The sequence below is a fragment of the Bos javanicus genome, chromosome 8, assembly GCF_032452875.1.
Source record: "Bos javanicus breed banteng chromosome 8, ARS-OSU_banteng_1.0, whole genome shotgun sequence".
Classification (NCBI taxonomy): Eukaryota; Metazoa; Chordata; class Mammalia; order Artiodactyla; family Bovidae; genus Bos; species Bos javanicus.
The window spans coordinates 20,400,297-20,427,565 of NC_083875.1; the positions used below are offsets into that span (position 1 = coordinate 20,400,297).

A 27,269-nucleotide genomic window follows, 5' to 3' on the forward strand; every position below is an offset into this window, starting at 1 on the left:
GAATGCTGCAGTCCATGCGGTCGCAAAGAGTTGGACACGACTGAACAAAATGAATGATGCCAGATCCAGGCCTACTATTTAAAGTGGACCCCCAGTTTCTACCTTGCATAGGAGAGCACTGAGGCACCACACAAGATGTTCAATTGACTTGCTTGAAAAACTACATGGAGGAGTCCAGAACTGTAGAAGAGAAAGAGGGGTTCAGTTGTCCCCACCAAGACACCAATGAAGCCATCCTGCATGCTCCAGATAGACAGAGTCTCCAGTTAAGTATCACTAGGTAGCTCTCGCTTGGAAAATCCCATGGATGGAGGAGCCTGTTAGGCTGAAATCCATGGGGTCGCTAAGAGTTGGACACGACTGAGCGACTTCCCTTTCACTTTTCACTTTCATGCATCCGAGAAGGAAATGGCAGCTCACTCCAGTGTTCTTGCCTGGAGAATCCCAGGGACGGGGGAGCCTGGTGGGCTGCTGTCTGTGGGGTCGCACAGAGTCGGACACGACTGAAGTGACTTAGCATAGCATAGCATAGGTAGCTCTCATCAATCTAGATGGTACAAAAGAATGCCCTGCAGAGTGCTTGATTTTTTGATCCACAAAGTCATAAGATATAATAAAAGTCGTCAGCCAGTAAGTGTCGGGACAGTCTGTCATTCAGCAATAGATATCAAGAACAGATAGCCCTTTTCTTCCTACATCTGACTAATCTACAAACTAGCTACTTCAACATAACATAGCAGAAGAAGTTAGTCCCATTGTTATTGTATGTTTAATGTGTATGACTTGCCTCCATTCTTTGGATATTCTTATTCAAGAGATCTAGAACAGAGTCTAGAAGTACAAGCACATCTTATATTTTAACATGAAAAACCTCCCTTGAAGAAATTCCCTCTGAAACAAACGTGATAGTTACCTAGTCTCTGCTTGAACATTTATATGATAGGGATACAGCCATCTCAAAAAGCAAACCCAGTGTTAATTATGGAAATGCTTTTGCTGAGGGCAGAGGAGAATGATTCATAGGTCAAATGTCTCTGGAAAACTCTATGGCAGGAATTCATGAACCACTTAGACTCTTCTATTAATCGATTCAACTGCATCACATGCTTCTTTTGATCCAGCTTTGAACTGAGACTTTTGATTAAAAGTCATAAAAGAAAGAATCCATTTGGCTCAGTTTATCTATCTTTGGGCAGAACAATTTAGGCTAAACCTTGTCGTAGGTAACTGACTAGCCCAGAATCTGTTGTCCCTAGGTAAAGTGCCCACCCTGGTCCAATCAGCTGTGGCCGTGGAATTAGGTCACATACTTCAGAACATGACTGTGTATGGTGGTATAGGGTCAGACAATCTCCAAGAAGGAAATATAAGGAAACCAGTCATGTGAAGCATAGCTAATATATTTTCTTTTCGCATGCAAGTCTTTCATGTTTGAAAAATTGTATTCATCAACCATACTCCATCATCTACTCATCTCCAGTTGTTATCAGGATTCAGGCAGAAGATAAAAACCACACAAGTTATTTTAATAGAATTTAATTAAAAGAATCATTACCCAGGCATTAGAAAACTGAAAAGGCAAAAGGTAACACTGAGGTCTTTGCTGCTACTGATACCCCAAGAACTTGAAAGAGAGAACTTAAGAGACTAGGGCACACACTTCTGACAATGAGGTGCTCTGAGTATTGCTAAATTAGTGCAACAACAGAACTAAAACAAATAAATAAAATCTCACAGAGCTATTACTTCATTTGTTCAGGCCACTAACCCTATCACAGACATGGTGACAACCATGATACACTGTAAATTTCTGTTCAGTGAACAACAGGAGATGATTTTTTCATATGAACTTACTGTACTAGGTTTTACCCAACATTTGCTTAGATGGTTGACTATTTAAACTCAGATGTTAGATTACAGTTTATCACAAAAATGTTATGCTTTGTCTAGATCATTTTACTGAGTTTTTTTCCCTTTGTTTTCATCTCTGTTATCCAAAATACTTACTGTCTTCCCCAACTTAATTCAGAGCAACATCTCAAGTCACCCTTTACAGAAACCACTTTTCCATATCTAATCTCAAAAACTATTTAGTAACTTAAGAAAAACAGATTCTATCCAGTCAAATGATTCTAAATAAACACTTCCATCTTGGATAATTAACAAAACTTGTTACTGAGAATTTCCTACTAGATAAAGTATTAAAGTGGAATTATTTTTGTTACAAAAGTGACTGTATTCTTGATTTTTTGGTTTTAACAATTCAAAAATTAATGAGGGCCTATCTGTACTGGAATGGGTTGCCATTTCCTTCTCCAATGCATGAAAGTGAAAAGTGAAAGGGAAGTCGCTCAGTCGTGTCCGAGTCTTAGCGACACCATGGACTACAGACTACCAGGCTCCTCCATCCATGGGATTTTGTAAGTATGTGCAAGTGATTTGAGTTTCTGTTTATTAATCTGTAAAAAAGTAAAAAGAAAAAAAAAAAGGAATCAGCACTTCTCACAATTTAGGTACTGAAGTATGAATGAAATGTTCAAGTTTGTAGTAGATATACAATTTCCTGGTTTTATTACTTAATACTTTGATCATATGGAGAAGGCAATGGCATCCCACTCCAGTACTCTTGCCTGGAAAATCCCATGGATAGAGGAGCCTGGTAGTCTGTAGTCTATGGGGTCGCTAAGAGTCGGACACAACTGAGCAACTTCACTTTCATGCATTGGAGAAGGAAATGGCAACCCATCCCAGTGTTCTTGCCTGGAGAATCCCAGGGACGGGGAGCCTGGTGGGCTGCCATCTACGGGGTCACACAGAGTCAGACAAGACTGAAGTGACTTAGCAGCAGCAGCAGCAGCATGATCATATATTAAGTAATAGTCATTGCAGAAACAAAACTGGGTATGATGTGATTCTTGTTCCCAAAGAGTACAGTCTTGTAAAATGAAAGACTGTTCCCTTCTCTGAGTCATACTCTCACAAACTCCTTAGAAGTCTACAACTTAGGTATTTTAATTCGTACTACCATAGTAATCACTCTCCATCACTAGAACAACCATAACAACTTATTTTCCCAGTCATATTGGGATGAGACTGAGGACAACTGCTCTCTGATCCACACATCTATGAAATCACTGGCCTGACCCTGAGAAACAGCTATCAACAATTAGAATAGGAGTTTGGGGGTGCAATGTAACGATTCGATATTTGTATATATTGCAAAATGATCACCACAATACACATCCCCAAACATACGTGAAGGAAGGAGAATCTGTACCTGAAGCTGATTCAGAAAACTACCCCTTTAATGGGTTGTTACCTAGAATCCAAGGAGAATGTGCCTTGAGAAACATCATCATGAATCTGCTGAGCATCCACACTCACAAAGGCAGGAATCATCACCACCTCAGAGCACATCCACTGCAGGCAGGTGATGAAACTCCGGAGGAGCTGGGTCCAGTTGACAGGATTATTGTGGAGGCCAACAACCCGGCCTACCCACCAAACCAAACTGGATGAAGGAGGTGCAGAAGACTGGCCAAGTCGGATCTCAAGTTCCCTGACTCCTTGAGGAGAGGGGACCAAGTCCATATTCCATCAGGAAATCCAACAGCCCTCTGGTACTGTGAGGTCACCAGGGAGTAAAGCTTGCTCTTCTTGTCTAAGTACCCTAACAAGCACAATCGGCTGTACCTGAGGACGCAGTCTTTCACTGATGGCCAAGCAGAGGACACTGACAAGGGTGAGGTGCCTGCCCGCCAGGAGCTGGATTAGTGGACCAGCTCCCCCGCCAAGAAGTACAAGTGGGATACCGCCGAGGTCCACACACTGTGGGGCTCTGGGCTGGCCAGCACTGATCCCACCACCCTCACAGAGTCACCAAGGGTACGCACTACCTAAGGAGGTCAAGGACAGCGAGGTGGCTGGCTTCCAGTGGGCCAGCAAAGCGAGGGCACAGCGCAAGGAGAACACGTGTGGCTTGTGCCTCCACATTTGGATGTGACGCTGCAGGCGGACAACACGCAGAGCCACCTGACGCCTGGCCCTGCCTCCACGCTCTGCGCTGAGCCGCTGCGCCAACTCCCAGAGCCCAACTTCCGGATCTAGAGCTCGCAAAAGGATGACGGCGTCTCTAATTTCCTGAACAGGAGGCAAGTCTAACACATTAACGAGTCTTTGGCTTCACGGCCAAGGGTGGCCATGTGGGTGGCTAGGCTTTCCCTTGGAGCAAGTCTGACCCCTCGTTGACCCAGTCCACAGATGCCCTCTACACCAGTAGCAGCCCTGACCAAGTCATGGGGTTGATCCACAAGCATAAAGTCCTGATGGATGGCATCCCAGCCCTGGAAAAGTGACAGAACAGATTGCAGGTGTTCTCCTGCAGCCTCTTCCTGCAGGCAGGACCCGGCGCAGCACCCACGGGCAACTGACTGATTACTTCCCAGAGCCCTGCGTTCCCCTCAAAACACCTCCCTAGGCTGTTCTGACCCCAGGATGCTCCGCCTGACAGGTTTCTCAGGCCCACTCTGTGCCATCACTCAAAGTGAACACCTGATGTCACTTCTTCTTATATTAATTTCAAAATTACAGGGAGAAGAGAAATGTGCTTGCAACATGGACTTATTTGGCCTGGTCAGAATGAGGGTGTGGGAATGTGACGCTCAACATTATTTTTTTTTTTTTCCATATCTTCAGAGTGAAACTCAAATGTCTCCTCAAATTTTAGAGTAACTACATTACAAGGCTTAAAAAAAAAGTTTCATAGAAATAATGTTCATTTATAACAGGATATAACCTATAACACAATATATTTTCCCTCGGTCTTGTTTGTTTTAATGTATTCTTTAGCATGTCTATAACTTTTGTCTTTAAGATCATAAGCATTCTTTTGCTCTCTTCAACAATTTAAGAAACAAATAAGGTGTCTTCATAGAAGCGATTTTGTTTTTTTAATTCTTGCCCTTTGCTTTTTTAAATGATTCAGATAACTTGTGAGCTCTGTCACTAATCCTCTAAAACCTTTAAATAGAATATAATAATTGTGGTTAAAAAAAAAAAAAAAGACACATAGCTAACTACAGAGTTAACTTGAATATTCCAGATTTGCATCTGTTGTGGGCCCTACTAGCAAAATGTGAGCCTGTAAGTCACAAACATTAAATGTAGGAAATACCTAACCTGCAGATGACTGGGGAATTCTTTAAGCGCGTGCGAAATATGTATTTACAGCTTGTTTTTTGTGAGGAGTTAGACAAAACATAATAATAAAAGTAGCCATGGGTAGTGCTTCAGCATTTAGCTTTTCCTTTATGAACTCAGTCTTTTAGTCTTCATCAAAATGAAGTAGGAGTTTAGAATAGTACAGCCACTTAGGAACCAGTTTGGCAGTCTCACAAAATGTTAAACAGAGTTACCATATGAAGGCAAAATTTCTATATGAAGCAATTTCACTCCTAGGATTCTACTCAAGAGAAATGAAAACATATGTCCACATAAAATCTTGTACACAAATGTTCATAGCAGAATTATTCATAGTAGTTAAAATGTGGAAACAATCCAAATGTCCATCAATTGATGAATATGTAAACAAAATGTAATTTATGTATGCAATGGAATATTATTTGGCTACAGAAAGGAATGAAATATTGATGTCATAACATAGGAGAACCTTGAAAACATTACAATGAGTAAAAGAAACCAGTCACAAAAGACCATACTGATGTATGATTCCATTTATAGGAAATGTATATCATAAGCAAATCTATATTGAAAGGTTTTAGGGTTGGGGGTGAGGAGAGAAAAGACAGGGGTGGTGAACAGTGACTTGCTAATGGCTACGGTGTTTCTTGGAGGTAATAAAAATGTCCTAAAATGAGATTAGGGGGTCATCCTTGCACAGTACTATAGATATACTAAAAACTATCCAATTGCATATTTTAGATGGGTGAATTTGGTATATGTACGTAAAAGACACACAAACACAACTGCTTAAAAAAAAAAACACACACAAAAACCTTTGACTAAGGTGCCATTCTCCTTTATAAATGGAGACTCAGAAGATAATTGTCTGTTGAAGTTTCAAATTCCAGAATTTGCTAAAACAGAACTCAACCTCTTTGTTCAAGTCTAATGCTACTTAAAGTCTAATCCTACTTCTACTATATGAGCATTTGCTTCATAAAATGGGAACTAAAGTTTATTACAGAGGCTTCTTGGGTATTGGAGGGGCTTACAAACATTATCTGTGAGGAAAAATTAAGGGGGTTAAAGATGATAGAAAGATAATTACAGTAACATTTAATGATTTGTAATAATGTTCTGTGGATAAAAAGGTAGAATCATTTTGTTTTACTGCAAAAGACAAAACTAGATTCAAAGAGCATAAAGCTTGGGACTAGAATACCATAGAGTCTAAAACAAACTTTACAGTAATAAAAATCTGATGTAAAACAGCCTACCTAACACTGGGAGTCATACATCTTTAATCCTCAGTGGATTTGTCTGATATAATATTCCACCTGATTCTAAAATAAATAGAGATGTGCCTTGGGTGTGTGTGTGTGCTCAGTCACTTCGGTCATGTCTGACTCTTTGTGACCCCATGAATTCTAACTGCCAGGTTCCTCTGTCCATGGGGATTCTCCAAGCAAAAATACTAGAGTGGGTTGCTGTGTCCTCCTCCAGGGGATCTTCCCAACCCAGGGATCGAACCAGCATCTCTTCTGTCTCTTGCATTGGCAGGCGGGTTCTTTACACTAGCACCACTGGGTCCTTTAGTAACATCTAGTAGATATGAAGAATGCTTAATGACAGGCACCACACTTGCCCTAAATGAAAGAGTCTAAATGAAAGAGTCCAGACTGGAGATACTGCTAACCCCAAATATCAGAGGTCATTTTTTCCTGCTAATATGCTCAAGAGAGCACACAGGTGACCCTGACCAAAATAATGACATGATGGTTAGCTCTTACAGAGATCTGTGCAGCCCCTCAATTTATAATAGAATTCAAAGAGACATAGTGGAAACTATCTTACTGCTACACTTCAACTGATAAAGCTTCATTAGAAAAAAGCCACACACATTAAGTCTAGGAAATAACAAGAAACCCACAGGAACTGCAGATTCCTTAAAATACATGTTATTTATTTTACTGTTCAGTTTCTGGAAGGACTTAGACAAAAGAAAATAAACATGAGGGAAAGAAGAGAGAAAACTTTGACTACAACATGAAGATGACCTCACCTTCTATTTTACAAATAGAAATGAAGCCACTCTAATTCCTGTTGCAGGCACAAACCACATATCCTCATGCATTCCATTCTTGCCTCCCATATATATGAATCAAATTTCTTCGTCTTGTTAAAAACTAATCGTTTTATGTTCTGATGAGATGAATCATTTTCTCTCAAAGGAATTCTTTTTTCCTCTATTTCCATCTTCTCTTCTGGTGACTTTTCCCTCATCATATACAAAAATTCTAAAGTTTATTTCCCTGAGGAGGAAAAAAATCATCTTCATTTCTATGCCCCTTCTCAGCTGAGCTACTTGACAATAGTCTTTACTTGTCTTCTCTTCATTTTATTTCATCTCTTATACCATTGGAATATATTCATGAAGATCACCAATAAATTCTGAATTTTTTTAACAAATCTCTTTCCTAACAATTGTTTCTTCCTTTGATTCTATAACATCTGATTCTTTCTCTACTTCTGGTATATTTCTTATGTCTTTTTTTCTGTTTTTTTTTTTTTTTTCTTCTCCACCAGCCCATGAGAAGGTGATGATTGCTTCCAGTTTTATCCCCACCCAGCAGACTGCCTCTGTCCTGCCCATCAAATCTGCTCCTTATCTTTACCAATAGCATGATCATTCACCCAACTGGCCCAAACTTCAACTTGAACATCATCCTGGACCCCTCTAGTCCTCCTTTCCAGACAAATGATCCTCCAGCACTATCAATTCTTTCTCTTAACTGTATGTCAAATGTGTTCCTCCTTTTCTATTTCCATAGTGACAGTCTTAAGGATATAATCAAGTTGTCAAGTTACCAATTACAAAAATCTACAGTGGAAGTGAGAAATAGATTTAAGGGACTAGACCTGATAGATAGAGTGCCTGATGAACTATGGATGGAGGTTCGTGACATTGTACAGGAGACAGGGATCAAGACCATCCCCATGGAAAAGAAATGCAAAAAAGCAAAATGGCTGTCTGAGGAGGCCTTACAAATAGCTATGAGAAGAAGAGAAGTGAAAAGCAAAGGAGAAAAGGAAAGATATAAGCATCTGAATGCAGAGTTCCAAAGAATAGCAAGGAGAGATAAGAAAGCCTTCCTCAGTGATCAATGCAAAGAAATAGAGGAAAACCACAGAATGGGAAAGACTAGAGATCTCTTCAAGAAAATTAGAGATACCAAGGGAACATTTCATGCAAAGATGGGCTCGATAAAGGACAGAAAAGGTATAGACCTAACAGAAGCAGAAGATATTAAGAAGAGGTGGCAAGAATACACAGAAGAACTATACAAAAAAGATCTTCACAACCAAGATGATCACGATGGTGTGATCATTCACCTAGAGCCAGATATCCTGGAATGTGAAGTCAAGTGGGCCTTAGAAAGCATCACTATGAACAAAGCTAGTGGAGGTGATGGAATTCCAGTTGAGCTATTCCAAATCCTGAAAGATGATGCTGTGAAAGTGCTACTCTCAATATGCCAGCAAATTTGGAAAACTCAGCAGTGGCCACAGGACTGGGAAAGGTCAATTTTCATTCAAATCCCAAAGAAAGGCAATGCCAAAGAATGCTCAAACTACTGCACAATTGTACTCATCTCACACGCTAGTAAAGTAATGCTTAAAATTCTCCAAGCCAGGCTTTAGCAATATGTGAAACATGAACTTCCAGATGTTCAAGCTGGTTTTAGAAAAAGGCAGAGGAACCAGAGATCAAATTGCCAACATCCACTGGATCATCGACAAAGCAAGAGAGTCCCAGAAAAGCATCTATTTCTGCTTTATGACTATGCCAAAGCCTTTGACTGTGTGGATCACAATAAACTGTGGAAAATTCTGAAAGAGATGGGCATACCAGACCATCTGACCTGCTTCTTGAGAAACCAAACGCAGGTCAGGAAGCAACAGTTAGAACTGGACATGGAACAACAGACTGGTTCCAAATAGGAAAAGGCGTACGTCAAGGCTGTATATTGTCACCCTGCTTATTTAACTTATATGCAGAGTACATCATGAGAAACGCTGGGCTGGAAGAAGCACAAGCTGGAATCAAGACTGCTGGGAGAAATATCAATAACCTCAGATATGCAGATGACACCATCCTTATGGCAGAAATTGAAGAGGAACTAAAAAGCCTCTTGATGAAAGTGAAAGAGGAGAGTGAAAAGGTTGGCTTAAAGCTCAACATTCAGAAAACGAAGATCATGGCATCTGGTCCCATCACTTCATGGGAAATAGATGGGGAAACAGTGGAAACAGTGTCAGACTTTATTTTGGGGGGCTCCAAAATCACTGCAGATGGTGATTGCAGCCATGAAATTAAAACATGCTTACTTCTTGGAAGGAAAGTTATGACCAACCTAGATAGCATATTCAAAAGCAGAGACATTACTTTGCCAACAAAGGTCCATCTAGTCAAGGCTATAGTTTTTCCAGTGGTCATGTATGGATGTGAGAGTTGGACTATGAAGAAAGCTGAGTGTGAAGAATTGATGCTTTTGAACTGTGGTGTTGGAGAAGACGCTTGAGAGTCCCTTGGACTGCAAGGAGATCCAACCAGTCCATTCTAAAGGAGATCAGTCCTGGGTGTTCATTGGAAGGACTGATGCTAAAGCTGAAACTCCAATACTTTGGCCACCTCATGGGAAGAGTTGATTTATTGGAAAAGACTCTGATGCTGGCAAGGATTGGGGGCAGGAGGAGAAGGGGACGACAGAGGATGAGATGGCTGGATGGCATCACTGACTCGACGGACATGAGTTTGAGTGAACTCCGGGAGTTGATGATGGACAGGCAGTTCTGGCGTGCTGGGATTCATGGGGTAGCAAAGAGCTGGACTCGACTGAGCGACTGAACTGAACTGAACTGAGTCTCACGTCTTACCTTCCTCTAGCTAGCATTCTAATCTATCCTCTACGTTGAATAGGGTATTTCTAAAATGTAAATCTAACCACATTAGTTTTCTTTTAAAAAATTATTTAATGATTTTCAATGCCAATGTGATTAAGGTCTAAATACTTAAGTCTCTCACCCAGGGCTCTTTGCGACCTTACCCTTTACCTTACTCCTAATTACATACATGGCCCCACCAACAGTTTGCTGAGTGGGCAAACTATCTCAAGGCTTTCTACTTTTCAAATGCTATTTTTGCTGCCTGAGACGTTTTGACTTTCTTTATATGTATAGTGAAATACTGTTTCTTCTTTTAGTCCTTCTTCAAGTCTCAAGTTGCAAAAGACAAAAATTATATATACGTAAGTCTCATTTCTCCTATGAAAACTTCCTTGGCAGTTCATGATGGAGTTCTGTAGTCCCTCCTCTTAAACAAATTTCTAATTTATACTTATGGCAAGCAATATTTAGCAGTTTGTAACTCATATAATAATAATAGTAATATCAATAACAATCGACAAAAGTACCCAGAATTTTTTGAGATGTATGTGTCGGCATCCCTCTATTGCCTTAGAGGCATTGCTGCTGCTGCTGCTAAGTCACTTCAGTCATGTCTGACTCTGTGTGATCCCATAGATGGCAGCCCACCAGGCTCCCCCGTCCCTGGGATTCTCCAGGCAAGAACACTGGAGTGGGTTGCCATTTCCTTCTCCAATGCATGAAAGTGAAAAGTGAAAGGGAAGTCGCTCAGTCGTGTCCAACTCCTAGCAACCCCATGGACTACAGCCTACCAGCCTTCTACGTCCATGGGATTTTCCAGGCAAGAGTACTGGAGTGGGCTGCCGTTGCCTTCTCATTTAATAATCACATAAGTCTTAAGGTAACATTTACCATGACTCTCATTTTACAGATGAGATCATTAAGACATAAAAAGTGAAATAATTTGTCTAACAACTAATAAGTTGTAAGGAAAAGATTCAAAGTAAGGCAAAGTGGTGACAAAATCCACACTCTTAACTACCATTTCAAGCCTGAAGCTTGTGAACTCTGAATAGTCAGGGTGTTGGAGAAGACTCTTGAGAGTCCCTTGGACTGCAAGGAGATCCAACCAGTCCATTCTGAAGGACATCAGCCCTGGGATTTCTTTGGAAGGAATGATGCTAAAGCTGAAACTCCAGTATTCTGGCCACCTCATGCGAAGAGTTGACTCATTGGAAAAGACTCTGATGCTGGGAGGGATTGGGGGCAGGAGGAGAAGGGGACGACAGAGGATGAGATGGCTGGATGGCATCACTGACTCGATGGACATGAGTCTGAGTGAACTCCAGGAGTTGGTGATGGACAGGGAGGCCTGGCGTGCTGTGATTCATGGGGTCACAAAGAGTCAGACACGACTGAGCGACTGATCTGATCTGATCTGATGTTTCACTCATCTGAATAACCAGGGCCTAGCATACTGTCTGCTATATAGGTAACATCCTATTACTATGTGTTGAATTAAGGTCAAGCCCAAGAGAAGTTATGTGAAATTCCAAATATAGTTTCAAGTAAAACTGATTTATGTATTTGTCTCCAGTGAAATCAAGTGAAAGCTGTTTTATATAAATAAATTTAAGAACTTGTAAAAATATTTAAAAAATAATTTACAGCTGGCAAGAGACAAAAATATATGCATGTAGGTATTAGTCATTGCACCTTGACACAGTAAGAATGCATCACAAGACAGATAGCAACTTCGAAAAGTCATAGGATTATTGATCAGGTAGGCACTGAAGCAGAAACTCCGTTACCCCACTGGCCTTCAAGGACATGAAATAGGAGTTTGTGCCATGAAGCATTTCTGCAAATACACTATGAAATATGGTGTTCCTCTAAGTAGCAAGATGCTTCAGTCCAGAATCATCATCTTAAATCACTCCTGGGTCTTTCTTTCCCTCTTTTTTTTTTCCCCATCTTATAAGCATTAAAATTTCAGAAAAGAGAAACTGCTTCAATGGACACAGCATGAAAGGGGTGACACACCTTATAGGAAGGAGCTGCTGCTGCTGCTAAGTCGATTCAGTCGTGTCTGACTCTGTGCGACCTCAGAGCCCACCAGGCTCCCCCATCCCTGGGATTCTCCAGGCAAGAACACTGGAGTGGGTTGCCATTCCTTCTCCATTGCATGAAAGTGAAAAGTGAAAGTGAAGTCGCTCAGTCGTGTCGGACTCCTAGCGACCCCATGGACTGCAGCCTACCAGGCTCCTCTGTCCATGGGATTTTCCAGGCAAGAGTACTGGAGTGGGGTGCCATTGCCTTCTCCGATAGGAAGGAGCAAATAATGTTAAAGAAAATAGTATTACAGCCTTCACAGACCAGCCAATGAGGACCAAAGCAATTGCCAGCCCTGGAAATGCTTTATTCAAAAAGTAAAATTGTATAAAGTTCTGTTTCATTTGGAGAAACTGTATCAGTGAGGAAAAAGGCATTGACTACATGAATTGTAACTAATCAAATTTCAACTTACTTTGGTGGGGGTGGGAGGCAATCTTTGAATTCAAAGTCCTGTCAACACTGGTTTTCGAGCACTGCAAAAATTTTCTGGAAGTCAGCCATGGTTTTTAAAAATGTACGTATAGATAGAAAAACTGAGAAGTGTACCTTCCCTCTGTCTCTCTTACTCAGCATAGGACAGTGGAGAGGGCACAGGCAAGAAAGGCACATGGATTCTCATCCACCTCTTTCATCTGCTAAATTACATGGTTAGTTACTTTGTCTCTGTTTCCCTTTTTTTTTTTTTTTCATTTTAACATGAAAGTACTTTCCTCACAGAATTATTTTGAAAATTAGAGGCATTTATAAAGTGTCTTTCCTCATAAAGAATCTTATGTGCTTAAACATTGGTGTTATTATTCTTAATGAAGAATATTCAACATTAATGCCGATGGGCATGAAGATTCTAAAAGAAGACCCTTCAAGAAAGGTAACTAAAAATGAAAACCATGCATGACAGAATAAGAGAAAGGAGAAGGGCAGACATAAGAAAGGGGACAGAGGTGGAGTGAGAGGTCCCACAGTGTTAACAGCAGCATGTGACAGAGCAGTGAGGTAGGAAGGCTGGCCTTAGACCCCAGCCCAGGCCTTTCTAGAGACCTGCTGAGAGAGACCTTGGGCCTTTTGTTCTATCCCTATCACACTGGATTCACACAGACATGTAAATAACTGATAAATGTTCTACCTGCTCTGTGGTCTTTGCATTTTATTGTGGATCAGAGCTTTGGATCCCTGTGCTAACAGTCTAAAGATCCTTTGTGTTGGCAGAATAAAAACAGACAAGCATCAGGCTGCAAAGAGTGCTTTATAATATTATTATTTTAATGTTATAAAAAGACTGCTGAGCTCACTCTAACATTCAAAACGGTCACCTATCACTCCAGGAACACAAAAACTTCATCAGGTGTTCCTAAGGAAATAATGCCATAAGCACCACAACCCACTTAAGACATTACACACAGGGATTTGAGTTCTAGACATGGCCCTGTGATGTTTTTGAAAAATTAAATAATAAAACAGCAATTAGATAAACCAAGCAAGAAACAGGTCAGTCTACTGACTGAGATTATGTGGGGAAAAAGAAAATCTAGACATTCAAGCAAAAGATGAAAGGAATTATAAAGAATTAAAGCCAGGAAGTACAGTGAACTTAAATGTTATGTGCCAATAAGTTAATAACCATGCATAATTGAAAATGCCCTGGCTAATTCCTTAGAAAGGTGCCATAGAAGAGAGAAACAAGCCATCTCTCAATAAGTCTCACAAAGTCATTTTCCTCCAGCATTGGAACTAATCAGTGTTTATTTGAGTGAGCTTGAATTTGGGATCATATAATATAAAATATATATATGTCTTTAAAACAATATGAGTGGACTTATTATGGGGAGATGCTCCCAAGATGAGTCAGATAGAAGTATTCCTTGAATGGAAACACATGTATAATCAGCTATGCAATTTAAACTTTTTAAATTCATGTTCAGTCCCTTTCTTTCTTGCTCCCTACTGTGTATTTACAGTTAGAATTTATTAAGTTAAAAATTCCCATGATAGAAATCCATTACATCTAAGAGAAAATCGAAAGAGAAGAGAAATCAGACAGTCTGTAATTTACCAAATCTTCCAAGAAATCACAGAACACATTATTGTGTCTGCATTAATGTGACATATTTGACCCTCTATTATTATTAAAGTTTTTACTCATTTACGTATACACTAGATTTTAGATCCTAGGAAAGGCACTGACAATGATCACTTATTAAGGGAATCCTAAAATAGGTGTAGGACTATGAAACTATGACACAGACCATGCAGGGCCACCCAAGATGAACGGGTCATCGTGGAGAGTTCTGACAAAACACGGTCCACTGGACAAGGCAATGGAAAACCACTTCAGTATTCTTGCCTTGAGAACCCCATGAATAGTATGAAAAGGCAAAAGACAGGATACTGAAAGATGAACTCCCTAGGTCAGTAGGTGCCCAATATGCTACTGGAGAACAGTGGAGAAATAACTCCAGAAAGAATGAAGAGACAGAGCCAAAGCAAAAACAGCACACAGTTGTGGATGTGACTGGTGATAGAAGCAAGGTCCGATGCTGTAAAGAACAATATTGCATAGGAACCTGGAATGTTAGGTTTATGAATCAAAATAAATTGGAAGTGGTCAATCAGGAGATGGCAAGAGTGAACATCGACATTTTAGGAATCAGTGAACTAAAATGGACTGGAATGAGTGAACTACTGTGGGCGAGAATCCCTTAGAAGAAATGGAGTAGCCCTCATAATCAACAAAAGAGTCATAAATGCAGTTCTTGGGTGCCATCTCAAAAATGACAGAACGATCTCCGTTTGTTTCCAAGGAAAACCATTCAATATCACAGTTATCTAAGTGTATGCCCCAACAAGTAATGCTGAAGAAGGTGAAGTTGAATGGTTCTATGAAGATCTACAAGACCTTCTAGAACTAACACCCAGAAAAGATGTCCTTTTCATTATAGGGGACTGGAATGCAAAAGTAGGAAGTCAAGAGATACCTGTAGTAACAGGCAAGTTTGGCCTTGGAGTACATATTGAAGCAGGGCAAAGGCTAACAGAGTTTTGCCAAGAGAATGCACTGGTCATAGCAAACACCCTCTTCTGACAACATAAGAGAAGACTCTACACGTGGACATCAATACCAAAATCAGATTATATTCTTTGTAGCCAAAGATGGAGAAGCTCTATACAGTCAGCAAAAACAAGACCGGGAGAAGACTGTGGCTCAGATCATGAACTCCTTATTGCCAAATTCAGACTAAAATGGAAGAAAGTAGGGAAAACCACTAGACCATTCAGGTATGACCTAAATCAAATCCCTTATGATTATACAGTGGAAGTGATAAATAGATTCAAGGGATTAGATACGAATGGAGGTTTGTGACATTGTACAGGAGGCAGTGATCAAGACCATCCCCAAGAAAAAGAAATGCAAAAAGGCAAAATGGTTGTCTGAGGAGGCCTTACAAATAGCTGAGAAAAGAAGTGAAAGGCAAAGGAGAAAACAAAAGACACACCCATTTGAATGCAGAGTTCCAAAGAATAGCAAGGAGAGATAAGAAAGCCTTCCTCAGTGATCAACGCAAAGAAATAAAGGAAAACAATAGAATGGGAAAGACTAGACATCTCTTCAAGGAAAGTAGAGATACCAACGGAACATTTCATGCAAAGATGGGCTCGATAAAGGACAAATGGTATGGACCTAACAGAAGCAGAAGATATTAAGAAGAGGTGGCAAGAATACACAGAAGAACTGTACAAAAAATATTTTCATGACCCAGATGATTACGATGGTGTGATCACTCACCTAGAGCCAGATATCCTGGAATGTGAAGTCAAGTGGGCCTTAGAAAGCATCACTACGAACAAAGCTAGTGGAGGTGATAGAATTCCAGTTGAGCTCTTTCAAATCCTGAAAGATGATGCTGTGAAAGTGCTGCACTCAATATGCCAGCAAATTTGGAAAACTCAGCAGTGGCCACAGGACTGGAAAAGATCAGTTTTCATTCCAATCCCAAAGAAAGGCAACGCCAAAGAATGCTCAAACTACCGCACAATTGTACTCATCTCACACACTGGCAAAGTGATGCCCAAAACTCTCCAAGCCAGGCTTCAATAGTACATGAATCATGAACTTCCAGATGTTCAAGCTGGATTTAGAAAAGGCTAGGAACCAGAGATCAAATTGCCAACATCAGTTGGATCATGCTGCAGTCCATGGGGTCACAAAGAGTCAGACATGACTGAGCAACTGAACTGGACTAAATAGGCGTAGATAGGCTCTCCAGCTGGCTCGATGGTAAAGGATCCACCTGCCAGTGCAGAAGACACGCGTTTGATCCCTGGGTCAAGAAAAGGCCCTAAAGAAAGAAATGGCAATCCATGGTTTCTGGAGAATCCCATAGAAAAGAGGACTTGGTGGGCTATAGTAGGTACATGGGGTCTCAAAAGGAGTCAGACATAACTTAGCAACTAAAACACCAACTAGATGTAGACACTCTGGTAACTCATTTAACCACATTATAGGAGGCATTTGTAAAAGGAGGCATTCTCCTTTTACAAATAAGGAAACTCACTCAGAATGAGAGCTAACATTCCAGGTCAGAGCTTGCAAGGAGCAGAGCAACTGAGGGAATTCCTATCAGTCTGACTCCCAAGTGTACACCCCCCACTCCCTGAGTCAGGAAAGCAATGAGCCCCCAAATCATGCTCAGAGCAGTCACACATAATTGAGCAAATCATTGCCTTCATCACAGATGTGGCCTTAAGAAATCTTCAGCATTCTCTAATGATATAACTAAAAAGGCATAAAAAATGAAACCTGTGGGTCATGCTGACTACCATGCCGGGACAAGACTATTCATTCTGGTGCCTCAATCAGGCCTAGGGATGCTACAAATATTTGTTGAAAGAATGAATAAAGTATGAATTCTTAAAGAAAGAAAGCCAAGTTTGGGAACAAAAATGGAATAGAAAACTTAACAATACATACAAATAGAAAGGAACTCTTTTGTTCATTTCATGCACATTGGGATTTGCATGAAATGAATAAGCTGAATAGACCAGAAAACTGAATTTTAGCAGTGGTTTAGATTCACAACAGAAACATGATGAATATTTCAATCTAAAGGCTCACCACATTTACTTGGAATATTGCTCTTCTTAGATGACCTCACTTCCATGCTTTAAAAAAAAAAAAAATAGAAAAGGTCAGAGTATTTCTGAAAACACTTTCCTCTAGGGAAACAACATTTCTTAAAATGACAGCCCTGCCAGGCTGCATAGCATCCTGAAAGTCTGGTGGCACCTGCAAGTCTCTTTTTGGCAATAGGTTATTATAATTTTCTTCTCAGCTATCTCTGTAAATTTGCTTACCGATTCAGGAAAAATCTTTCTGAAAACAATACAGTTCTTTCATTCTTTCTAACAATCTAGATTGATGTGAAGTTTATTGGAAGTTGGCAGGGGGCAGGTAGATTGAGATAAAGGATTAAAATAGGTTGGGTATAATTTCTGTGTATAATTAAAGTGAAATAGTGATAATCATCTTTTCAAGTAGTATCTACCTTGTAGCTGATGTGTTAACATTGATGAGTTTCAGGCTCAACAGGAGTTAAGTGTATATCCAGAAAAATGGAGTATATAGTAAAATTTCTTTTTTCTTTCATTAGTTCAGTTCAGTCGCTCAGTTGTGTCCAACTCTTTGCGACCCCATGAACCGCAGCACGCCAGGCCTCCCTGTCCATCACCAACTCCTGGAGTCCACTCAAACTCATGTCCATTGTGTCGGTAATGCCATCCAACCATCTCATCCTCTGTCATCCCCTTCTCCTCCTGCCTTCAATCTTTCCCAGCATCAGAGTCTTTTCAAATGAATTAAACAGTCTCTAAAATCAGTTCAGTCAAGTTCAGTTGATCAGTCATGTCCGACTCTTTGTGACCCCATAGACTATAGCATACCAGGCTTCTCTGTCTATCACCAACTCCCGGAGCTTGCTCAAACTCAGGTCCATTGAGTCAGTGATGCCATCCAAGCATCTCTTCCTCTTTCATCCCCTTCTCTTCCCGTCTTCAATCTTTCCCAGCATCAGGGTCTTTTCAAATGAGTCAATTCTTCACATCAGGTGGCCAAGGTATCAGAGTTTCAGCTTCAGCATCAGTCCTTCCAATGAATATTCAGGACTGACTTCCTTTAGGATGGACTGGTTAGATCTCCTTGCAGTCCAAGGGACTCACAAGAGTCTTCTCCAGCACCACAGTTCAAAAGCATCAATTCTTCGGCACTCAGCTTTCTTTATGGTCCAACTCTCACATCCATACATAACTACTGAAAAGACCATAGCTTTGACTAGATGGACCTTTGTTGGCAAAGTAATGTCTCTGCTTTCTAATATGCTGTCTAGGTTGGTCAAAAGAAAAATTTTGGAAGAAAGTTATTTCTCTTAAATAATCTCCCCCAATGCTTACCTCAGTCTTTTGCTTTAGACAGTTTTTAATCAATTGCAACCATTACCTATCATAATAATCAAAAAAGCTTAATACATATTCTAAAGTGCTAGCTTTTCTCCAGGCCCTGGGCAGGTATGGAAGAAACATAAAATGCAAGCATGAAAACCATGAATTTGGTTTTCAAAGATGTGGTAAACATATTGCCTAATGCAATGAAAGAAAATATTCTCCTCTGTGGTTAACATCCCAGGGTATGGAGTGGAGGAGCAGGGAGCAGTCAAGTATGGTATTCTGGCCCCTTCCTCTGATAGTAGCCATCTACTTCCCTCTCCACTCACACTGTGCGATTAGCCACAACAGCATCCATATCACCACTGTGCTTATTTGCTAATGTGTCCTTTTTCCTTTATTGTAAACACTTGAAAGACAAGAGCTTATCTCAGGCATCATTTTATTCCCAAGAGAGTCACTGGTTCATAGTCCTTTCTCAGAAAGTGTCAGTGCAACGTTCTTTGTGGGATGGCTACAGCATCATCGAGGTCACTAAGTGACCTGTGAATGGAAAGGACTGAATAAAAGCCTCAAGTGTTCTCTCTCCCAGGGTATTTATACTGTACCAGATCCCTAGGTCCTACCTTATTCCAACCTAACATGGTGGTTGAGGTTTAGTTGCTAAGTTATATCCAACTCTTGCAACCCATGGACTGTAGCCCACCAGGTTCCTCTGTCCATGGGATGCTCCAGGCAAGAATATTGGAATGGGTTGTCATTTCCTTCTCCAGGAAATCTTCCAGATCCAGGGATCAAACTCAGGTCTCCTGTGCTTCAGGCAGTCTCCTGCATTGCAGGTAGATTCTTTACAAACGAGCCACCAGGGAAACCCCAACTTAGCATAATCTCCCCAAAACTCATTTCTGCTTTAGAAACTCAAAGAGAGGAGGAGGAAGAGGAGTACAGCAACAGTGAAGTACATGTTCCTCTGGTGTCCTAGTTTGGGGGGCCAGGGTTGATGGGGCAATGTTAGAGCTGCCTCAGCAGTCGCCTCTCTTCTATGACTTATTCTATCAGGACTTAACCTTGACACCCTCCAGTGTCAGACTGCTGTGACAGAAACTACAGACAAGTCACTAAAGTCCTGTCTCTACAGAGACAGGAGAGACACCTGTCTCTCCAGGTGTCAAGCAGCATCTTTCTATTCTGCTATTCCTTTCTTTCCATATGCTCATCCCACATACACAGGGAACACGAAGTCCAAAGATTCTTAAATTACTGTCCCATCCCATCACTGCACAGCATTTTAACACTGAAAGGAACAATGTAACCTGAAACTGCTTTATTGAAAAAAATAAATATTCTGTCATTAAATTTCTTTAAAACCCAAATCATTATATCTCCAGGAATCTATTCCCATTCATGAATATTCTATGTTTATTATATCACAAATATCACATTTATATTTCAATACACAATGGAATGTTCCTTTGTGGGGTGGGGGTGGGGGTGAAAGGGAAATACTTCTGTCTTTATGGTTTTATTGTTTTTCTACCAGATGATTAGAAAGCAAAAGTATGAGCTTTATAGATGTCAGAGGCAATCCTTTTCTGTCATTTTTATGCACATGCTGACTCAATGTCATAGAATAACTGTGTTGCTCTCTGCTTTCCCTGACAGTCCAAAGAAAGAGTAATGCATACAAATCATTTTACTGTTTAAAAGTTTTGAATAAAACATGCTAACCTTGTCATACTAAGTGACAGACAGAAATGTCACCATTGTTTGCCAGGGACAAATAATCCATATATTTCATGTATAATTCATTTGATCTTTAAGAATGTTTAACAATATTGAATTTAGATAAATTTCAATGTTATGATGCACCAAACTTCCTTTATCAATTTACACATGTGCCTCATCAATTTAAGTCTTCATTTGTATTACTCTCATTTTGTATTAAGTATGACAGATCAAGAAGCTATTCTTATTTCCAAGAAAAATTTATAGGTGCATTGTCCATATTATAGCTGCGTCCCTACATCCCTTGCTCCATCAGGTCTTAACTTGGAAATCTCAAATAACCCAAGGGTTTTAAATCTGCCACAGAAGCCCCAGTTCCAAATACAGGTTTCTACAAGTCTTTTGAAATAGATTCTTTGGTCTCCAAACAGAGATTGAAAAACTCAAAAAGGTAAGGTTTCAATCCCTTCTAAAATAAGATTTCAATGGTTTCCCAAGCCTTTCTGTCAGTCAAAGCTAACCAAGGGCAGGTCTAAAAAATGAGTTGGCTTGGGGGTAAAATAGATGGACAAGGATATTTTGAACACGCTTCCAAGTGAACTGGAATTCCCTTTATGCTGTGAATCAAGAAAATGGTGTTGGTGGTCTACTGCTAAACACGATCTTATGAGCAGCTGCCAATGCAGATAATCTTGTGGTTTCTCTGAGTCTGAAAGGACTTCTCCCTGCCATCACCATGTAAACATAATGGCTCAAAGAGGAAAAGAAACCATTTGGTTGATGGTGCCCTCCACATGGTTAGAAAATAACATACTACAGAACCATTTAAGAAATGATTCACTGATCTTAGGAATGAATTGAGAAAGTAAATGCAAACCAGCTTGAAGTCTCCAGAAGCATCTTCTGAACAACCCTATTTCCTGTTCTAGGAAGAGCTACCAATCATTTCAGAACAATTTGATTTTGCCTAAGGATCATCCCGTTGTCCCCATCTCCCCTGTCAGAATATTTTCCTCCTCTGAAAGCCTCAGAAAGTTCTTTCTGCCCTTGGAAATCATTTTACTTCTACTAAGAACATCTGATAAAATAATAAAAACTGTCATGATTCAGAGGTTAAGAGTTTTGTTATTGCTGCTATTGTTTTCAAAAGGAAGTAGAAAGCAGGGAGCTGGCATATCCATACATGTTGCATCTTATCAATTAACAATCCATATAGTCTCTTTGGGGTCTTACCTACATACCTATGGATAAGCCAAGTCACCTTCTCTGAATTACAGCTAGGGGTACACATGGAACACACAATTTAGTTATGCTTTTTCTTTTCTTGGTACCTTGGACCAAGGCAAGCCATTTTTTACTAGTTGCGCTAACTCCTTTGTGACCCATTCACAGAGTAAAGAAAATTATATGAGAAACTCACTTAAATCTTCAAAGGGGGATAAGTCAGTAATATAAACAGAGCTGGGTAAATAAACCTATGGGAAATTATTTAAATTTATACATTAGACTTAAGAAAAGAGCTTCCTTTTGAGAAATACTAAAAAGCGTTAAAGGAGTGAGGAACTCCTCTTTCAGAAACTATTTGGAATAGGACCTTTTTTTTTTTTTTTTTAATTTTCAAACTGCTTCTAATTTTTGCATAGTATCTTGTTTTCCTGGGGTGAGTGTCTGTAGTTTTCATCTGATCTTTCAGAGGGTCATGACATTCACCAAAGACATTTAAGAATCACTGTTTGTCAGGGTGGGGGCTCTTATTTCTGTAGAAGGATTTGAGTTACCTCTACTAGGAGGTAGGAGATTACACCAGCTATAATATAGAAAATCAAGCTTTACTGGTCTAGAAGATTTAACGTTGATTTTTAAATAAGTAATTTACACCAGATATTACTAACAAATTCACATTTCAGTCACAGTATACATATGTCCATAGATTTCCATTATTTTCCAACAGTTCTAATTTCATTGTGGAACATTTATCAGATGGAAAGGGGCCATTTTATGGGCTTTTGGCAGGTAAAATGAAGTTGGATCTGCTAAATGAAACTCCCATGTTTGAGGAGCCCATGAAATTGGCAATAATTGACTTTTGAACAGAGAGAATCTTAAACCTGCTTTTATTTGCAACAAGACAATAGATTCCTTTGAAGAGATTTTTGTTAACCCTAAATTTTTTTGTTGTTTAATCTGGACTTTTAACTAGCATCAGTTTGTATTAAAAAATGTATTAAATGAGTTCCAATACTCATTCTCATCACTAAAACCACCATTATGATCATTCATTACTTTGTTTATGCTATTAAGTGATTATTTAAAGGATGGAAACTGTAATTCATCAAGTGGTACCTTGGAAAGCTGTTTTCCAGAGTACTTTACAGAAGTGGCAAATGAAATGCTCTGATATAAATATATATATATCTATATGTGTGCGTATGTGTGTGTATATATATATCAGTTGGATGGCATCATAGACTCAATGGACATGAGTATGAGTAAATTCTGGGAGATAGTTAAGGACAGGGAAGCCTGGAGTGCTGCAGTCCATGACGTCATAGAGAGTCAGACACGATTGAGCAACTGAACAACAACGTGTATATGTTTGTGTGTGTATACACACACACACACACACATGTATATCCTATATGTGTAATGAGTTCTTGTTAAAGTTATTTATCCCCACTTCATAGAATTATTATTTCTTCTCACTGACAACAATTTTCTTTCCTTTCTGCAAGTTTTTGAAGGGTTTTATAAATCCTTGTGTTGTGTTAAACCTCCCTCTTCCTCTACTGTCTTCTTATTTTGGAGATTCAGTAAAATCTTTACTATTTTTTAAGACAGATTTAGGGTTAAGACTGGTGTATTGTCCGTATGGAATCTTCCCCACTACTTTCTACTTACACAGTTGTTTGTATTTCTTTTTCCACTTAAAGCCAGCTGGTTAAAAAAAAAAAAAGAGTAGGGGAAAAATAATATTAACCTCTAAATGGAAAGAAAACTTCAACCAGGCCAGTGCCAACAGCTCAACGAGAAGCTGACCGACTTCGACTATGGCTTTTGTGCGTGCATGCACTGTGTGTAAGCAACAGGGCAGTGTGGAGAAAAATGCATTGCAGCTATAATTCTGATAAATATAAGCAAGTTTAATACTTTTTAAGATATGAAAGAGCCAGGAGGATAAAAGGTGATAACAAAAGACGCTTACTCCTTGGAAGGAAAGTTATGACCAACCTAGATAGCATATTCAAAAGCAGAGACATTACTTTGCCAACAAAGGTTCATCTAGTCAAGGCTATGGTTTTTCCTGTGGTCATGTATGGATGTGAGAGTTGGACTGTGAAGAAGGCTGAGCACCGAAGAATTGATGCTTTTAAACTGTGATGCTGGAGAAGACTCTTGAGAGTCCCTTGGACTGCAAGGAGATCCAACCAGTCCATTCTGAAGGACATCAGCCCTGGGTGTTCTTTGGAGGGAATGATGCTGAAGCTGAAACTCCAGTACTTTGGCCACCTCATGGGAAGAGTTGACTCATTGCAAAAGACTCTGATGCTGGGAGGGATTGGGGGCAGGAGGACAAGGGGACGACAGAGGATGAGATGGCTGGATGGCATCACTGACTCGATGGACGTGAGTCTCAGTGAACTCTGGGAGTTGGTGATGGACAGGGAGGCCTGGCGTGCTGCAATTCATGGGGTCGCAAAGAGTCAGACACGACTGAGCGACTGATCTGATCTGATCTGATGGGGAAATAAAGAAATAAAATAATGAAACTTCTCCTTTCACTTGAAGGCATACCTCCTATTAACCAAATTCTAAGAGAAATGTTCACAGGAATGGTTATATCAATAGTTTGCCTTTCATCTATAATGATTAAAATAAAGTGTTTTTCAAAACCATAAGCCCCATGCATGTCAACAAAATTTATAATATGAATTTATTTAAAACTCCTCATTGTTCATGCTGTTCCAACAGCATGATGAGATCAATTCACTTAGTGCATTTTACAAAATGAACTATGTTGGCCAAGAAACACTAAGCAGGCTGCTTTGCTTTTCTTTCTCAACTCCATCCTGAAAGTCCAAGTGTTGAAGCTACATTTCCTGTGCTCACAATGGTATGTGGGGGTGTGGGCAGAGGTGGCAGAGGGAGTGACACCGAGGTTGGTTCAGAAAGTGTTTCTTAATAAGGACTTCAGATCTTACAGATAAGAATACTTAAATAGGATAGGAAAGGCTAAAAGGTAAATAATCAAGAGGAGAATGAGAAGAAGGAAGAGGCAGTTTACAACTAATGTAAAAACATGGGCCGTATGTGACTGCCCTTTGCAAGGTAAACATGCATTGCAGCATAGCATGACCCTGTACCACTGAGGGGGAAAAGTGTTATTTCTAGAAAGTCACATAATGAATCAAATGGTGAGAATTTTAGTTTCACAAAACACCTTGATGGGTGGTTTTAAGGTGGAAAGATTAGCCCATAGAAAGGACTGGGAAGTAATGAAGAAATGAGGGAGATCTGAATTATTTTGCAGATAAAAATAAGCTAGACTTGGGAGTTTGAGGCTTGGGGGAAGTTTCAGGGTTTCTCAGCTAAATATCAGAGCAGATTTCTCCTTGCCAATGTCCTCTATAATTAGTTGGCTCCTCTAAATAAGAGATTTAGAATTTTAAGACACAGATAACCAGTAAAAGACATTTTTCATTAAAGTCTTTTTAATTTTTTACTGAAGGACTATTAAAGAATAATCAGATACTACCAATAAAGCTATCCGAGTAATGTGCCAGGAAGATTCCTTCCTTTTGTTTACAAAAGTCCAAATAGGGACAATCCCTGCCTTCTGAACTAAGGTGGGCAAAGAGAGATCCTCCATGGTCAAAGTCTATGAACATAACTTTCCCTGATGGTGAGGTGATTCAATATTTTGCTTTATAACCAAGATAAATGTACAGAGCATCTTTCAATTACAGCTTTTCATTTCTCATGTGGGCCACTGAGAGACTTGCTGCTTTTATTTCCTAAAGAAATAATTCAAAATAGCAAGCCTACATAATTTCTCATATCCTAGAGGAAGATGTAAACATTTTCCAGGACACTTTGTGTTTTCACTCTCAACTGGAACTTACATAAGCTTATCTTTTGGAAATGGAGCCATCCTAGTTCTATGAGCATTAATGATAGTAGATCAAGTTGTATATTGGAGAAAGAATGTCATATTATGACCTCACAGCCTGGTTTTTTTTTTCCCCGAGAGTCCACCCAAAGGACATGGAAAAAACTTGAGGACAAACTAAGAATTTGGGTAGCTGTGGCATAATCTAAGAATGCAAACTACCTGTCCTTCAAGCAAAAGGCTGAAGACCCTGTGATAAAGTTAATCACTAGGAAATACTGGTGAGGGTAAAGCCTGAGGATTTTAAAAACAGGGACATCTAAAATACAAATGCAGTTTGTTGACAGTGCTGGGAGACAACATAACAAACTCCTGATGCCCCCAAACCCTCAATAAAATCTTCAAGTGCAGAATGCCTTTGCTAATGTTATCTTGGCAAAAGTGCAAAAATAGTCCTGATAAACATAAAAGAAACATTGAAGGAAATGAAATGCACAAAAGAGATTTTACAACTCAGAGGAAAATAAGAAACCAAGGCAAAAACTTAAATTATCCATGAATTCTCAGGGGTGGGTGAAGAATGGGATTTCCACCAAAACGGGTAGGTTGGCAGTTCATGATTGTGGTGGTAGGATGTCTGTTTGTCAGTTCATTTTGATTGCTTCTTTATAATATTAGAGGGCATACGATATCTAACCAGCTGATATTTGGGTAATGTATATAAAACAGATTTATCCCTTACTCGGATGATCAGAACAATCTCACAATAGCATAAGAGAGATGAGCAAACTAGAGATGGTAAAAGGAAATATATAATATGACATAAAGAATAAATAAAAATGGACTCCTCTGTTACATTGTTGTCACTCGATGTCACAGAGTGCTTATTTTTTGTTTGTTTGACCTTTTTATATTTTTCCTGGAGGTGATAGGTAGAAAAATTGCATTTGGAAAGGGTAAATCCAACAAGAAATCCAAATGTCTAAAGGGAGAAACATATATAGGATAAAAATGAAGAATGATAAATTCGGCAACTAATAAATTTAATGCACTGACATCACGGTTAAATAAGATTCTTGTGATTCTATCCACTATGAATATTGTAATTTTTTTGCCCATACCCTTGCTTTAAGAAAAAAAAGATTAGTTGAGAGGCACACTAACGAGTAACGTGGGCATCGATGTCCTGAACAACATATTTTCCTCAGAAAGCAATTCGATCTTTCTTTCATCCATCTAGACACAAATTACAGAGCCTTTCCTTCAGTCCATTTTTGAGGGAAAGCTATTGAAAGCAGGGACTCTGGAAAAGTACAGTTCTAGGCTGAGTACAAAATGAAGCAGGACAAAGGCTAACAGAATTTTGACAAGAGAAGGCACCAGTCATAGCAAACACCCTCTTCAAACAACACAAGAGAAGACTCTACAAATGGACATCACCAGATAGTCAATACCAAAATCAGATATTACATTCTTTGCAGCCAAAGGTGGAGAAGCTCTATACAGTCAGCAAAAACAAGACGAGGAGTTGACTGTGGCTCAGATCGTGAACTCCTTATGCCAAATTGAAGAAAGTGGGGAAAACCACTAGACCATTCAGGTATGACCTAAATCAAATCCCTTATGATTATACAGTAGAAGTGACAAACAGATTCAAAGAATTAGTCTGATAGAGTGCCTGAAGAACTATGGATGGTGGTTTGTGACATTGTATAGGAGAGAGTGATCAAGACCATCCCCAAGAAAGAGAAATGCAAAAAGGCAAAACAGTTGTCTGAGGAGG

The 27,269-nt window shown here is 39.7% G+C and overlaps 1 pseudogene; it reads left to right on the top strand.

The window, feature by feature from the left end:
• The first annotated feature begins 23,362 nt into the window (after positions 1-23,362).
• Positions 23,363-27,269, top strand: part of LOC133253364 (dnaJ homolog subfamily A member 1-like) — a 73,563-nt pseudogene continuing 69,656 nt past the window's right edge.